The sequence below is a fragment of the Habropoda laboriosa genome, unplaced genomic scaffold, assembly GCF_001263275.1.
Source record: "Habropoda laboriosa isolate 0110345459 unplaced genomic scaffold, ASM126327v1 scaffold520, whole genome shotgun sequence".
Lineage (NCBI taxonomy): Eukaryota > Metazoa > Arthropoda > Insecta > Hymenoptera > Apidae > Habropoda > Habropoda laboriosa.
This window is the reverse complement of record NW_017100634.1, coordinates 187,388-204,702: the sequence shown is the minus strand read 5'-3', so window position 1 is coordinate 204,702 and position 17,315 is coordinate 187,388.

Here is a 17,315-nt window from a genome sequence, read left to right as displayed (position 1 = left end):
GACCAACCAGCTAGATATGAGAAAACTATCCGCAAGGTAGGTACAGCGTCTCTTGACAATTGGTCAGAAACAAATCCGAATGCAAATTTCTGAAGAAAGTTTGGAACAGTTTAGGATAAATAAAGCGGATTTCGTGCGTCGTTGTATTACTACGGGCGTAACTTGGGTCCACTACTGCACATCGGAAACAAAAGAACGATCCAAACAATGGAAACATTGTGATTCTCCTCCAGCAAAGAAAGCAATGTCTGTAAAGTTTGCTGGATAGGTTCTGGCGTCGGTTTTCTTGGACGCTATCGCGATATTGCTGATAAGCTACCCTCTCCCCCAAAAGTAAAACGATCACAGAAGAGTACTATGCTAATCTTTTTGGCCAATTGAACCGAACGATTCGTGCAGAAAAGCTAAGTTTGGCGAAGAAAAATGTTACGTTTCACCAAGATAATGCGTGTCCCTATACAAGTGCTGTTTCTACGACAAAAACCAACGAATTGAAGTAAGATTTATCCACCATATTCGTCAGATATAGCTGCCTCTGAATTCCTTCGATTGCCACGGTTGAAAAAATTCCTCGGTGGAAAGAAATTCTTGTGAGAAGAGGTTGATGAATATTTTGCAGATCCTGATGAACCGGAGTTTCGTGATGGAATAATGGCTTTGGAACATCGTTGATCCAGTTTATTGATGTTACAGGGGATTATCATATATTGGAAAATAAAAGTAATTTGAAAATTATACAGGGTGCCTTTCCATTCCATTCCGACAACATTTCAAAGGACGTATTATTTAATCAAAATGATTTCCACAGGATTCTATACACTTCTCCCTACAATTAACTGGTTTCATTATTCCACGTTTATTGATTTCAAAAATTCTTCGAATGCTGCTGTTAAAGTGTCTCCATTTCAGAACAATTTATTTGTTAAAAAAATTGTTTAGGTGTTTGAAGAAATAGTAGTCGAACTTTATAATCAACGGCACTATCCGCCTTCCTTTTGTCTCATATTCCAATGAAAAGTCGTCAACTTTGACTTTTGCAAACCAGCATTGAAATATTCTATCATTTACTTAACATTCCGCAGTGTTTCCAAGTTTAAATTCATATAAAATAATTACGCGAAAATCCTGATTAGGTTAGATAATAATGTTCAAATAATTATGTTATGAACTGTTTTACATTGTTTGACCAAGCAAAGTTGAAGCTCTTAACGTGCATGCCCAAGTATTATGCGTTGCTGAGAAGATGACTCAACTGTATTATAGTTGATGATAGTCGATGCAAGTATATTGGCCATAGTGAACTTCAATGAAAAAAGGGGTGCGACGCCTGACATCTCTAGATAGTAGAAGGTACGGAACGCGTGGGGTCTTCGTTGACCGGGTTTATGGCACGCTCGCACCAGAAGGTTATTTTTGAGAACAAAGACACTTCGTAGCTCCGCGAAAAAATAAGTAATTTCTTACAAAACAATGGCTTTAGAATTTCGACTTTTCCGCGTCCTCAATAACCGAAGACGTGTCATAAACCAGGGTTCCTGAAGGGTCAATCCACACGTGCGTATAACGGCGGAGGGTTGACCTGGCGGGAATTTCCGACGCGTCACCGAAGGACAGCGAAGATTCCACGCACCCGCAGGTAGGGCCCCACTCCTTCCAAGGAAAAGCGCGCTAAGGGCGCAATGGAAGGGTGGGTGACACTCAAGGGGCACGTTGATTGGTAATTTGTACTTTCCTGAAAACCAACCAGCGTGCGTTCTTGCACCGCTAAGGGCGCAATGGAAGGGTGGGTGACACTCAAGGGGCACGTTGATTGGTAATTTGTACTTCCCTGAAAAACCAACCAGCGTGCGTTCTTGCACTTGGCGGGGGGAGTCACTGCGGACTCCACGAAAAATCGGCGATCGACACGAACATTAACAAGGATTCTCTCGAGCGATCAACAAGATACATCCACGCTTTCTCCAACGTTCGAGGAGAATAATTCAGAGCCGATCATTAAAGTCTACGAGATCGAGATTACTTTCATTTTGAGCTCGACCATACGTTCGAGTAGAATAGGCATTTAACTAATTACCTAAGATTAAGTTGGCGGGTAATAGTATTCGCGAGTGTACGTCGGTTATTCGTTCGGTACGCGACGTGCATCGAGAATACGACGACAGTGTTCCTTCGAACCGGATTACAGCCGAAACAGTATTACATATGTACAAAGTTTGAGTAGAGACAATATTTCTGGACAAATAATGATATTGTTGATAATTCAGTGCGAATGAATCAGTGCGTGAAACGATATTGAATGGCTCACTGCGTGGCTACCTTTCAAATGAATCGAATGCAAAGAAATAATACAGAGGAAATTTCAAGCGATGACGTAAAAGGTTGCAAAGTAAAGTTTAATGACTTTTAAAAGCTATCTTAAGGTTTAATGTAATTAATTTTAATTTCCTTTCTTTTTGGTCAGCTATTTTATTCGCAAGTCATGAAAAATTCTTTGTCTGGGAAAATAATATTTAGTAAAAATAGAAAATATTTTTGGCTGTGAAATAGGAGAAAAGAAGAAAATTACGAAAGGAAATGCGTTTCGTCCTGACCCTCCTAGTAAATTTATCAACAGTAAAACTACTTAGGGAATATACCTATACCAAGAACGTTAGGGACAGCAAGACTTAGGTTAAAGATTGTATTTATTGCAATGGAAACTTTGTAAGACGAGAACTTGTGGAGAAAAGTGGTTGGCGTTTCTAAGTAGACTAGGTTTAGAAGATGTAGCCATACACATTTTTGTGCTTCAACAAATAGTGCATGAAAAAATTGAGTCTGGTGAATGATCCAAGTTATCATAAATTATACAGGTACCATGACAATAAAAATTACTTGAAATGCTTGAATTTATTAATATCTAATAAACGATTTTCGAGTTCACCTTGTTAGCTTATTATTCGTTACTTTCGTACATTTCTCGCCGAGAGAAATTAGTATTTAAAAACGGTCGTGCAATTTTCTCCTGTTTTCAATAACCAAAGACGTATAAAACGAAAGTTTCCTAAGAGTTGAATCGGTTTTTAGAAACGTTGGTTCAGGTGGAAATTCCGGACCGTTCTCAAACTTTCGGCACATCGCCCAACTAATCAGGTATCGCCCCACTTTTTCCAGGTAAAAACGCGCTAAGCGCACTCTGGAGAGGTGTTCGAGATGTCTGTTAGACACGTTGATTAGCAATTAGCATTCTTCGTTGCAACCAACCAGGGTATCGCGAATTTTAGCAGCGAACAAGTAGACTACTGAAGAGTCGCTCTTTCGCCAACATTCATTCGAGTAAAACAGTCCAAATCAATCTGACACAAAGCACTCCTTACACTTCTGCAATCGTCGAACAATCGAGACGATATCTTACACAATAGTCAATCGTCCAAAATACAGGACAACCGTATTAGCATTCGATGTCACTTGCTCTATTTTAAAATTAGTTACTCGAGATTAATTTGGCGGGTAACAGTCGCGATCGAGTACCCTTTCAGTGACAATTGTATCATAAGCCTACACGTATAGTTCAAAACAGTTAAAAATCGAGAAGTTATAAGTCGGTTTTCTGTAACAAAGAGGATTTCGTAAAACATCCAGCAAGAAGGATAGCCTAATTTAATTCATAACACCCTAATATTTTAATTAGAAGATTTGTGCCAGAGCGAAGTGAACATAACGCAATGACAGAGTTAAAAACAAACGACTTAAGTGAACGTTGTCCACTGATAATCTCTTATCCCTCTAACACAGGGGTCGGCAAACTTTTTTTCTGTCAGACACTAGATATTTTTTGGCTTGTGGGCCAAGAGAGAAAATTGAGATTATTACGTGTGTATGTATGTGGGTAGTTAACTACAAATGAAAATTTTTTGACAAATCCTTTGTTAAGGATACTTAAGTTTAGACCAGGTTTACGATACGGACGCGTCTCTGCTATTTTTGAGATTAAGGTTTGAATACGCGTTTAATGTTTCGTTGGCTAGTTATTCCTTATTGCCAAGAGGGCTCCAAACCTCTCATTAAAGCGGAGAATTTGGAGTTTCTTCGTGCATCTCAATAGCAATTGACGTATCATAAACCCGCGCGAGCTGGCTTTTCCCATAAGCCCAGGTGACGCGTACCTCACCCAGAACACCCCTTCCCTAAGGGTGGAGCGGTTGGTGTCGGACGTCGACCAAGGCCCTAACTTGATTGGGAGTCTTGGCCTCCCACCCAAATCTCACCCACGTCAAGGGACCCAAATGGACGGACAAGAACATATAAAAGGACTGAACAGTGGCAGACGAAGGAGTGTGACACTGTTGTAAAAACAAATTGGTGAAATAGAACTCTGAACCCTTGTACGAACGATTACACGAACTTTGAACCTCAGGACATTGGACTCGCACATATTTAACATTTAAGAACTTAGTTATATTGTATTCTTGGTACATAAAAAACTGTGTTGCAAATAAAGAATTATTTGCTAAATAATTAGGCTTCACGAACACTGTGGGAGCCAACATCCTTTATTTGTAATACACATTTATTAACGAGAAATATGGAATTCTTTCTTTTTGGATAATATTTCATTTAACTGTACATCACTCGCGGGCCATAAAAAAACTGATGGCGGGCCGCAGTTTGCCGACCCCTGCTCTATCAGAAAGAAATCCTGAAAGCCGATTAGGTCCTGACAGTCTATCGTGATGCACGAAATTGTCAGTCCTTAGTCCGAAGAAAAACCAATTAAGCGTTGGGCGTTTCTCCTGATCGTAAAGTTAAGTGCACGTTGTGAAAATAAAATATCGGAATTCTCAAAAATAACAAATGTGTCGACCTTATCGTATACTTAGGATAATCCATTATCCTAACAATATCAGTCAGAGTGAATTTGTAGCAGTTATCAAAACAGGAAGATCAATCAGGATCTCAGTCAATTGAGAATAAAACCGGGTACAGAAAATGTCCTTAAAGTCACAAGATTCAGGTCAATCAGAACCTCGGTCTTGGTTATTAGGTTTCCGCAAGCCCTAGTTTAGAAGCAATCAGATTTCAGAAATTATCGGCAAGAACACTTGCTGTGCAGTAAAAATAAGCCATGACGTAGTTAATCCGAATTTCTGCGAGTATTAACGCGTTATATTTATGAATAAGAAGGAATCCTTGAGGTTTTCATTGTAATAGATCACTTTTCGGATTTGATTAATTTGGAAATTATTGCGGCATTGTATGCTTCATAAGATTGAAAAAAGGCAATACAGCTGCGAATGCTGTAGAAAATATTTTTGAATGTCATGGAAAACAGGCTCCAAATTGAAGAAAGTGTTAAAGATGGTTTTAAAAATTTTAAAACGGTAATTGTCGCAATGGTCGTTCGCAATAATGAAGATCTAAAACGTGCAATTAAAGAAGAACCGCGTTTAATGATACAAGCAATAGCAGAAAAATTAAATTCCACCAATAGCACCACTTAAGACGCTTAAAAAGCATGGGAAAAGTGTCAAGATTAAGGAAATGGATTCCGCACGAACTCTCTACGGTGAACTGCATTCAACTGACTTGGCATCAACAGATAATGATCTGTTTCGTTCCCTACGAAACATTTTAAATGGTAAATACTTCAACGATACAGATCACTTAAAATCAGCGTTCCACTGGTTTAAAAAAAAACTTCAAAACACAAGAAATTTTGCGATCAAGGGATTTAAACGTTGTCTGATAAATAGAAAATGGTCCTTGCAAACAAGTGCTAATATGTACAGTGACTCTCACTAATATTCGGACACTCTTTAGAATAGTACAACTCTTTTAAAATTGAACCTAACGACTTGAGCATTTTTGAGAAATTGGAAGGATTAGTACACTAGATGACGTGTGCAAAACAATTTTGAAAAAATTGCAATTTGTGGGAATCGCGAAGAAAATTGTAAAGATTACTGAGCTTGTAATGAAAATTTCAAACATACGTTTCGTAGATCTGTGACAATTATACACATGCTGATCATTTCAAACCGACAGACGTCAAAGATGAAAGAATCTTCAGATTTATTACAGTTCTAGGCCGAAAGTCGTGAAACAGTGCGATTTTCACCATCTTTGACCGTTTGTAGCTCATAGCAACATTAATCGATTTCGATCAAATTTCCAGTATGTGTATAATTGGCATAAGTCTGCACAACGTATTTTCTAAAGTTTCATTACGGGCTCAGACAAAAAAGTTGATAAACGTGACCTTTACAATTTTCTACGCGATTTCCACAAATTGCAATTTTTCCAAGAATTTTTGCACACGTCATCTAGTACGCTGATCCTTCTAACTTCTCAAAGAAACTCAAGTCGTTAGGTCCATTTTTGAAAAAGTTACACTGTTCTAAAGAGTGTCCGAATATTGGTGGGTGACACTGTATCATCGATTCGGAGTAAGTGTAAATCTTATTATTTTTCCATCGAAAATTGAACCTCTAAAATGATATTAGTTACGGGATGACCTAATGCCAACAGGAGCCGGAGTTTTATCCGTGAAATTGAATTTCGCGTGGAATAAAAATTAAATCACAGAAAACATTTCAATTTAATTCAGCCGCCTCTATGAAACACGTTGCACAACTCCGTTGTATAAATTGATCGGATGGATATTCCATCTATGGATACGTTTTACGAATTCGTTTCAAGCGACCGAATGTACATGGGTGTGACGATCTGCAGTGGATAAAATAATATGCCCGCAATTTGGGACGAGAAAAGGACGAACATTGGTGGCAGCTTGTCCGTCCACGATGAAAATAGTTGGAAAGCAGGAAATTACCAACACAAACGAGATTCCGCGTAAACCTGGGACACCAACCTGATTAGTCCTCAGTGAGAACTCCTCGCAGATTAGGAAAGGCTCTTGTACCCGTTTCGTCTAGAGGTTTTGCGAGTGAAACCGCATGAGCATAATTATGGCCGCCGCGTGGCTTACAACAAACACTTCATGTGCGACATTCCTTTGAGTTTATTCTGAGTATTTACCTTCTGTCGAGCTGAGTTTATAGAAATATCATTCGTATATCACCTCCAAAATGCTATTTTCTTTCACTTTTATCGTTATCCTGTGCACTGCCTTTCGCAAGTACTTAAATAGCCATTATGTTCGTGGAGAAAGTATTACATGATTTAAATTACATTTCCTCGCCAAATTTAGAGTTATATATTGGTAAAAATATACTTCGAGATTGTAGAATGAATAACTGTTTTTTAGGATCTTAATAATTTTGTGATGACATTTGTGTGCCAAATAATTTTATATTAAACCTGTAATGACAATGAGGCTTGCTTCACATTCAGCAAGTAGATTTTAGTAGACTTCCGTAGGTTTCTAAAGATTTCAGTAGATATTTATAGAATTCAGCAGATTACAGTAAATTGAGCCATTCAGAATCCAAAGTGGTTAACTCCATAAAATAAAATTTATTAAATTTGTTTTATTTATGTAGAGTTAAGTACCAAGCATGTGCTTTTTGAAATTGGAAGAATTTCAAAAAGTGGAGTTAATCATTTTAGCTTCTGAACGACTCAGATTTTAGTAGATTTTGGTAGATTTCAGTATGCTTCACATTCAATAAATGTTCTAACAATTAGGAACGGGAGACTTTATTACACTATTCATTCTGCCGAAGGAAAATTCCACCATTATCTTGAAAGAGCAGATCAACTCCTATTTCACGGTACTAAATTTCGTTATTTCTTAATACGCAAGGTTTTATACTGCAAGCTCATAAAAGTACGAAAATTTAAAAATAATTCTGTACAATAACTTACGATTTCATTTCAATTCTTGAATATACATCATGTGTTGCGAGCGTTCGACCTTGTTCGGTTCTGAGCTCGCTGTGGTTCAGCCTTGACTTAACTATTCTGAACCTCGTTGAGAAGGTATGTAGAGACTGTTCCTTTTTGTTGATGTTTAGTTGAACTTTATTCGTGATCTGACCTGACGGGCGAGGGTGAGCTCGCTCTTTGTACATTTTTGTGAAGTGGAAATTCACCAATCAGGGTGCCTAAATGGTGGCGGTAACCCTTTCCTTGCGCCCGCAGCACGTTTCTTCGGAGAAGGGGATGCATGTGGGTTTTTCCGGGTGAGCCGCTTTCGGGGGCCGAATTTGTTAATGCAAAATTGGGCACCCCGAAAGCGGTACCGTTTCATGACCAGAAAAACCTACCGCGGGCGCGAACAATGACGTTCGCGCAGCGCAGTGTAGACCAAGGGAGGTCTGACGGCTAAAGGTGACTAAATGATTTTTATGGCTATAATCCGCCAGACCGAGGCGGACTAGTACGACGCAACATCATGGAAAGGAAGATTTAGAAGATTGGAAAGCTGAGTTATAATCATTGTTAGTGTATCTTACAAGTTCGTCGGAGTTAGGAACTAGTAATCAGACTACAGAGCAGTGAAGCAGAATTTTATCAGCAAGAAGCAATCAGACTTCAATTAGTCAGTCCCAAGCTAGCAACCAAGCCATTTAGAAGCAATTAAGTTTCAACAAGTTAAAAGAAGCAATCATGTTCTATACAAAACAGTACATACTACAGCACAAAGTAAACCAACTTTGTCGAATGTCATAAGAGCAATCAGTCTTTAGAATTATATCTGGCGTTTATCTGGTTTTAACCCCTTTGTTAAGGATACTTATGTTAAGGCGTATCCTGTAGCCGGATTTATGGCAGCGAGTCAAGTGGTCGCCGTCGCAGGTAAATATCGCTTTCTCAAAACACCACAAGTGTTTATTGCGTTGCCTGCAACACTTAGTCCCCAGGACCAGACCCTGCCATAAATCCTGGAGTCTCCGAAGGGAAAAATAGAAAAGTGCCAACGTCGATGGACCACTTGACTTTAACAAAGCCTAGAAAAGCGGAGATTCCACAGGATTCACACGTATCCGTCCACCGAACACTTTCTCCGGTCGTTGTCTACCCCACCCTAAGATAACGCGCTAAGGGCGAAATGGAGGGAGGTTGCGATGCTCCAGAGTAAACTGATTGATGATTTAGAAAAGGAAAAATCACCAATCAGGGTGTTTTTTTAGGAAAATAGGAGTCTTCGTCGAGGGAAACCGCAGAGACTCCTGCAGAAACACTTGGCCATTCGCAAGAGAAACACCTCTCACTTCGCAGTAGAATTTATATCTTGAATTAGTTGTAGCAAAATAGAACAAAAAAAGGTCAAAGCAAAAAGTTCAGGCGATCACACAGTAGCTACATTTTCAATCAATTCTCGACGACGTGTCAGAATTGAACACCCTTCACAGTGCAATAAAATTATACATAAAAAGTATGTACTTTCATTATTTTCTATGTTCCGTATGCGTCATCCTTGTACACATATTTGTAAATTACATTAATTTATACAGAATGTTTCCCAATGTTTCGTACAGTGCTCTTATTTATTCGGTTATAAGGCGTCACGGTCCTTTTTCAACCCAATGGGAATGGGATGAAGGGTAGTTGTTCGGTTATAAGTTGCTTTATTGTGGAGCCGTGGTTCGGCTTCTTGTTACAAGGCTCCATTTTTCTTTTTGACTGATTCTATGTTAAACGGAGCTGCTTATATATACTTTTCCGTAGCTGTAGGTTCGAGAAAAGGGCCAATCGACGCCTTTCCCGAAGTAAGGTCCCTTTCGCGAGTTTCTATTGGCAGGTAGAGACCGGCGCCGCAGGTCGGTCGCGTCAATGTTTCGTGTTTGAGGACACAACACCCAATATGTAGGATGTAAGACATAAAAACAATGAAAACAATGCGTATAAACATGTGCTTCGTTTGACCCTTGGTCCTAAGTTTCTTGGAGTAATGTGCAACTTTATGTAGTGTTCGAAATATTTTTTTATCTTGAAGATTGGGGAACGATCCGCATATAGACGTCTTGCCTCGGCTGAATTACATTCGGCGAGCCCATCCATCAAACTCACACCTGCTACTTCCTGGTTTGAATACTTACTCATTATTATTTGTAACGAAAAACAGATTGATGAATCATCAAATGTTGTTACTAAGAGGACGAACTAGACTGACTCAGAGAACAGAATAGTCGACAAAATCGTGAGATATCAAGGAATTATCGAGAATACTATACTATACCTTAGTTATACTATATACCTTAGTTTGTCATTAAAAAATACTGGAGTACAAAAATGGCCATAATTTGGGAACAAGGTCAAAGAGAGCACATATTTATATAAACCTTTTTCATTGTTTTTATGTCCACCGTGCATCACTAAAGTTCATATCGCATGTTGGGAAATATACAGGGTGCCAAAACTTTTTTCGATCAAACTTTGTCAGCATATTCTACGGGTATAAATGAGCCGTTCAGTGCACAAATCGATTAACTCCACTTTTTGAAAAATCTTAAATTTAAGTGTCAAAGCACTTGGTATAGTCATAACTTTTTATATTTATAATAATTTCTCGACTTCTCATTTTATGGAGTTAATCGATTTGTGCACTGAACGGCTCAAATAGGAAATGAATGTTATATAACAGGTATAAACATAGGTCTTTTGAAGCTTCGTTAAACAGTTATAACAAAAATACGCTATGACGAATTTGCGATTACTATGATACCAGATAAGTATTATGTGTGTGATCCGCAAAGCTAGCGCGATGGTATCATGGGCAACCAGCTGATCACTCGGTTTGCCAATAGGTCACTAGGTCAGTGGTCGAAGCGTGTCACGTGTTTGTGGACAAACGAAGACTGGACATTTGAGGAACGATCAACAAGGAGAGTTGGAAACGGTCGTGGTGGAAACGGGCGAGGCGAGAAAACAGGCGAGGAAGGAGAGAGCGGTGAGGCATGCGAAGCGATGTGGATCTCGAGTGTAGCATGAGAATAATTAATCTCTCAATAAATTAAATAAAGTTGTTCGTTTATGTGCTGACTCAACACCACCATTCCATCCTCATACTACAGTATGACACTGACAGAAGTTACATTCAACACCTCCAACGACCTCAGATCGCAAACACCGAACCAAAAATTTAAATTTTATTGATCAAAAAACAAATTAATGCCGATCAAATAAACAAAATTGTACTAAAATGCGATTTAATACAGACAATCATTTATTTACACTGACCAAAATATTCATTTGTACTGATTATTTATTTAAAAAAATACTAACAGTTAATTAAAAAAAATACTGACCAAGTAAGCATGAGTGATTATTAATTATGTATTGGAATCGCAATAAAATATGAACTAACACATTGTTTAAACGAGAATTGAAGAGTTTTAATTTACAAACCTCGGAGGAACACGCGAGTTGATTAATGGGCACATTTTTGTATTCAAATTTTATTTAATTGGTCAGCCGAGCAATTAAAAACACCTGACTGGTAGCCAATTATCCGTGACGAGAACACGGCTTGCATACACATATGGACGTACGATACACGACATTATCCATGTATTTTCGTAACACCAATGTAACCTATGACTGGACATGTGGCCACCACTTGGACATGGCTTAAATCTGGAATCCTCGATTAATAATTCAAAGCATAACATGATCATCTAAAAAATCGTAAAAATTTATAAAAACTACATTATATATACGTGAATCTCAAAGTAACAAAAATCCTTATTTTCAACATTCAATTTGCTTTTGATAGCAAGATACTAATAACAATCTTAACAGAACAAAGGCAAAAACAATGCAAAGACAATGAAGAAAGGCCAATTGTACGGATCGTTCTAGCAGTGTAACGTTACTGAAGATTTGGAAGATCATTATTGACTTGTAGAAGAAAAACAGACGTTTTATGCGAAATTTATGCGAGATTTATGCGAAAGAAAGAAAAAGAGTAGAAGGAGATAGCCATTGACCATGAAGCGTTGGAAAATTCTGGAAAAGATTTCGAGCGAAAGTAGAATCTGCATGTCCACTCTCATGCGGATCAGACTGCCACATACCGGGTGTCTTTTTCAACCGGACTCGGTGGAATATCTCAGAAGAGACTGGACCTATCGAAAAAATATTCTTACAAAAGTTGTTTGGTATAATGAGGGATGTAATATGGTACAAATAGTTTTTCCGCGGATGAAGTAGTGGGGAAGATTTCAGCAAAGTCTAGGCCAGACATTAAAACTCCTAGAAGAAAAAAAACAGGGAAGAAACTGGACAGATATAGAAAATTAAAGAAATCTGCATTAATTCCAGAATATTTATAATTCGCGTTTCGTCTGCAGCTTAGATAAAAGTAGATCGACAGAACAAAGGAAAATGTGTAATTTAAAGAAATTGCTGACATAACAGATTATCCTAAGTTTATGATACGGTCGACATATTTGTTATTTTTAAGAAATCTGCAAGTTAAATATTTTTATGAGAATTACACCCGTGCAAGTTTGATCGAAATCAGCAGTTTACACTTGGAGACCGCCCCTTATAGGAAATGTAACCTACATCCATAAACATGAAGACATGTACTTACTTTGCATGATTATATGAAACTTGAATCACTTAAATTTCTCTACTTTAATTTCAAATTTACTTTCTGTACCTAAACTAAAAAGTATAATTGAACAATTTTTCCGTACTGTACTTCCATTTAACTCACAATAGCAACAGTCATAATTTATAAATCCAACATAAAACTTGCTGTGACACACTTGTAAATTCGTAAAAATCAACAGACGTAATTATCTATCTCTTGAACCGTTATTTTCATTTAATTTAACCCAGGATACAAGTCAGAGAATTACGAAATTTTTGTAATATTTGGCAATGCCTTTCAAATCCAAGGGTTTTATGAGTTTACAACTTGCGAGAATCACGGAGAATTTACTCACACGGTACTCGAGGATTCAATCCCGTACCCTAGGGGACCTTTGGTTAGGGGTAGACATATCTTTAAACAAGACACCTCTTTTGCCAATCAAGTATTCGACCGTTTCCCTTTTGAAATCGAACAAATTTGTGAAGTAACCCATCCACGTTTTTCAACCTCAGCAAATTGCCTATCCCCTTGATATCAGAGTCCAGCAGAGAGCATTAGTATTTATCGATCCATCAAGCATCAACAATCTTGAACAAACGCTTCACCAGTGGAGTGGTAGATTCTGAGAAAATACCACCTCGAAGCAAGTGTGGAAACCGTACTAACAACATTTATCGTTAGTTCAACAAATTCATTGTCACGCCAACGTCGAAGAAATATTGGAGACAAACACGATTCAACAAAATTATAATATGTTATACGATTTATATATGAAATAATACAGCACAATCTTGCAAATTAGAAGAAGGAAAATCTAGCAACGTGTCCATATACAGCGCGTCCATAAAAGATTGTATCCATTTCAAAAATTTATTCCCGGTCCTACGATGTGATACGAGGATCCTCTCTGTCACAAAAGTAAAGATAATCTCTCCAAATTTTTAAGCATACCTTACAAAGACTGAAAACACAACGCCTGTTGTTGCTTCGTCGACGCCATTTTGCAAAAAACGAAGAAAATAAATTTCATATTTAATTTTTATTTTCGAAGTCAAAAGTCACTTCCAGGACATGTCATTATACATATCTGAACGCATTTTAATGTCAGCTACAGTATGCAAGGGAACAAAATATATACTTATATGCAGAAAACATCGGTGACCTTGAAAACCCCGAAGAAAATGAACTTTGGCACAAAAATATTCTTTGTAGCGTATTCGTCGTTTGATACCATTCAAATTGTATATAAAATATTTGTTGTATCAAAAAATATGTATTTAGGCGGCTATCTTTAGGTGGGACACTCTGTATAGTGATAGAAGCCTTGACGAGGACTAGTGAGAAAGGTCAATATTAGTCCGTCCGTCTGGTGACGGAGCGCAGGAGATACCGCGATAACAGTCTTCCGTGGAACGAAAATGGTATGCAATCCACAGAAAGAACTTCCTTTTCGTTTACAATTGAATGCTTAAGGCCACCTTCGCAGGTTATTAGTGACCACAGTTTATTTTGAACGGTGGTATACATATGTGAGTTTTACACTTGATGATAAGGTCCAATATATTTCAGGGAGGTTAAAACTCTTATACACGAATTCTCTGAAGAACTTCCTTGTTTGTCACTTGTACGGATGTATGTACGCGTAAATTCTCTACAAGAGTCAGTAAGTTTGGATTCTACAAGTGACAGTATAGATGGTCCTACGCCAAGGTCTGGTCATTGCTGCGCCCATGTTATCTCGCTCGCTTTAGTCAAGCGTGTAAAGCTACACCAGTCGGTTTCCTTTACGAGATATCACGGCTCGACAAATCATAATAGAAAAATATAATTTCTTTAATTTTACTTTTTTTCATCTGAAATTTTTTTTAACATGTTGGTGAGATTTTTCTGATGAAAATGATATCAAACACGATATACAATAATTTGAACAACATTTACTTATTAACACATTCACTGTCGCGCCAGATTTACAGGTTGCTGTCAGGCGGCCACAAGAAAATACATTTTAAGCATAGGATTATAGTATTATGCTTTATAATTTTTTTTTTTTCAATTGAAAATAATGTCTAGCTAGCTATGACGTTCAAAATTTTTAGGTGACACCATTTATTTTATTTTAATTATTCTAAACATTTGAAACACTCTAGTAACTGATGACCACCATGGCCATATCGAGGATTAATTTCATAATATATCGCTTTGGATGAATTACAAAAACAAATTGCTAAAAAATTACATTAAATACCTCTACACATTATCCGTCGAATGTAGAGGGAGAGCCACCGTTTGGTTGCCAATTCTTTATCACATGGAGTCGGCCTACCTCCACGTAAAAAAAAAAAAAAAATGTAGGGTCGATTCCACAAGTGTCGGTAAAATATAGGGTCGATAGCAGCAGAAAAGCTGCTAAACAATTAGAATTAAATGTAACGATAGAAATTATTGCAATAATGCGTAATACAATTGAAGAATTGAAATAATCAAAAGAAAAAACGCAAATTCCTATTTTTTCTATTCTAGAATATAAGAAAATTTGAATAAAATACGCGACGAGAATTGGGGGAAGCATAAGTTAAACGCGTAAAAATATTCAATAATAAACGAACTAGGGATGAAGCTATTATTTCAATACGCGATGCACTGACTCTACTATTTACTAAAATTCAAAAATTCTCGTATAAATTCCGAAAATAGATTATTAATTACGGTAAACTACTGAGACGGTTTAATTAAGGGTGGGCATGGTGCTGCTTTAGTTTGAAATGATTTATAAACACATAATTAACAGAGGAAAAACCGTGAAACGGCAAAACGTCTACATTCTAATTGTTATAACATGTAAACAGAACTTTAAATTTAGTGTAAACAGAAAAAATATATAATACAATTTATTTCACGGTATTGCAACAAATAAACGTTGAATAAATATTTAATTCGTATAAAAACAATTATTTAACGTAATAATTTTACCTTCACTATGGCTATTCTTAATCTACGACCACAGGTCAACCTGATTTCTAATCCTTACGAACTTTAAATTCAGTCTAAACTGAGAAAATATATAATACAATTTATTTCACGGTATTGCAACAAACAAACGTTGAATAGATTCTTAATTCGTATAGAAACATTTATTTAAAATAATAATTTCACCTTCACTATGGCTATTTTAAATTTACGACCAAGGGTCAACCTGATTTTTAATCCTCCGAACTTGATTTCACAACGAGAAAGTAATAAGATCGTTGAAACGTACTTATTTGTCAAAGAAACTTGCAAAAATGTATAAATAATAATATGTAATGTTTTAACAAATTTTTGGAAGTATAAATTAATAATAAAATTGTGAAAATTAATAAATTATACGTTATTATAACATTAATAGAATTATGACTAAACCGAAGTTCGAAGTCGAGTATTTAAAGTCTGATATTACGTGCCTAGCGAGTGCCGGTAATTGTTAAAATTTGTTTAATAATTAGTAATAGAAATTCTAATTGATTCTAATGTATACAAGTGTTACAAGAAGGCTGAGTGTGTACAGGGTGGACATAGACTAGCTAGTAGCCCCCGACCACTCTATTCACATCTCAGAACCTTCAGGTCAAAATACGCCGCGAAGTGTCTAGGGCCCAGTATAAAGGGTAAATGATTTCGCGGGACATCGGCGGGTCCTTATATACCTGCGGTACCCTCTCCCCAAAGTCATTAGCAAAATCGTCGGTTAGGTCAGGCGGGAAATTTTCGCGGGAGATTTTCGCGGGAGATTTCCGATATCGTAACACGGTATAATTTATCAATTTTCACAATTTTATTAAAAATTTATACTTCCGACAATTTGTTATAACATTGCATATAACAATTTATACGTTTTTACAATATTCTTCAATGGAAACATAGGTTTTAGCGTTCTCGTTACTTACTCGTGGTTAAATTAATTTCGTAGGGATTAAAAATCAGGTTGACCTGTGGTCGTAGATTAAAAATAACCATAGTACAGCTAAATTTATCGTGTTAAATAATTCTTCTTACACGAATGAAAAATGTATTCAACGTTTGCTTGTTACAATACCATGAAATAAATTATTTGTGCAGTTCTGTGCATTTTCTGTGCAGTTCAACCTAATTTACTTAAATTTACATTGCGAGACAGTATACTGTAACAAGTAGTAACAAGCAAACGTTGAATAAATTCCTAATTCGTATTAAAAAAATTATTTAACACAATAATTTCAGCTTTATTATGATTATTCTTGATAAATGACCACAGGTCAACTTGATTTTTAATCGTTATAATCTTTAAATTCAGTGTGAATAGAGAAAATGTGTAATATAATTCATTTCACGATATTATAACAAACAAACGTTGAATACATTTTTGATTCGTAGGAAAAGAATTATTTAACACGATAATTTTAGCTGTACTATCACTATTTTTAATCTACGACCACAGGTCAACCTGATTTTTAATCCCTACGAAATTAATTTAACCACGAGTAAGTAACGAGAACGCTAAAACCTATGTTTCCATTGAAGAATATTGTAAAAACGTATAAATTGTTATATGCAATGTTATAACAAATTGTCGGAAGTATAAATTTATAACAAAATTGTGAAAATTGATAAATTATACCGTGTTACGATATCGGAAATCTCCCGCGAAAATCTCCCGCGAAAATTTCCCGCCTGACCTAACGGACGATTTTGCTAATGACTTTGGGGAGAGGGTACCGCAGGTATATAAGGACCCTCCGATGTCCCGCGAACTTATTCACCCTTTATACTGGGCCCTAGACACTTCGCGGCGTATTTTGACCTGAAGGTTCTG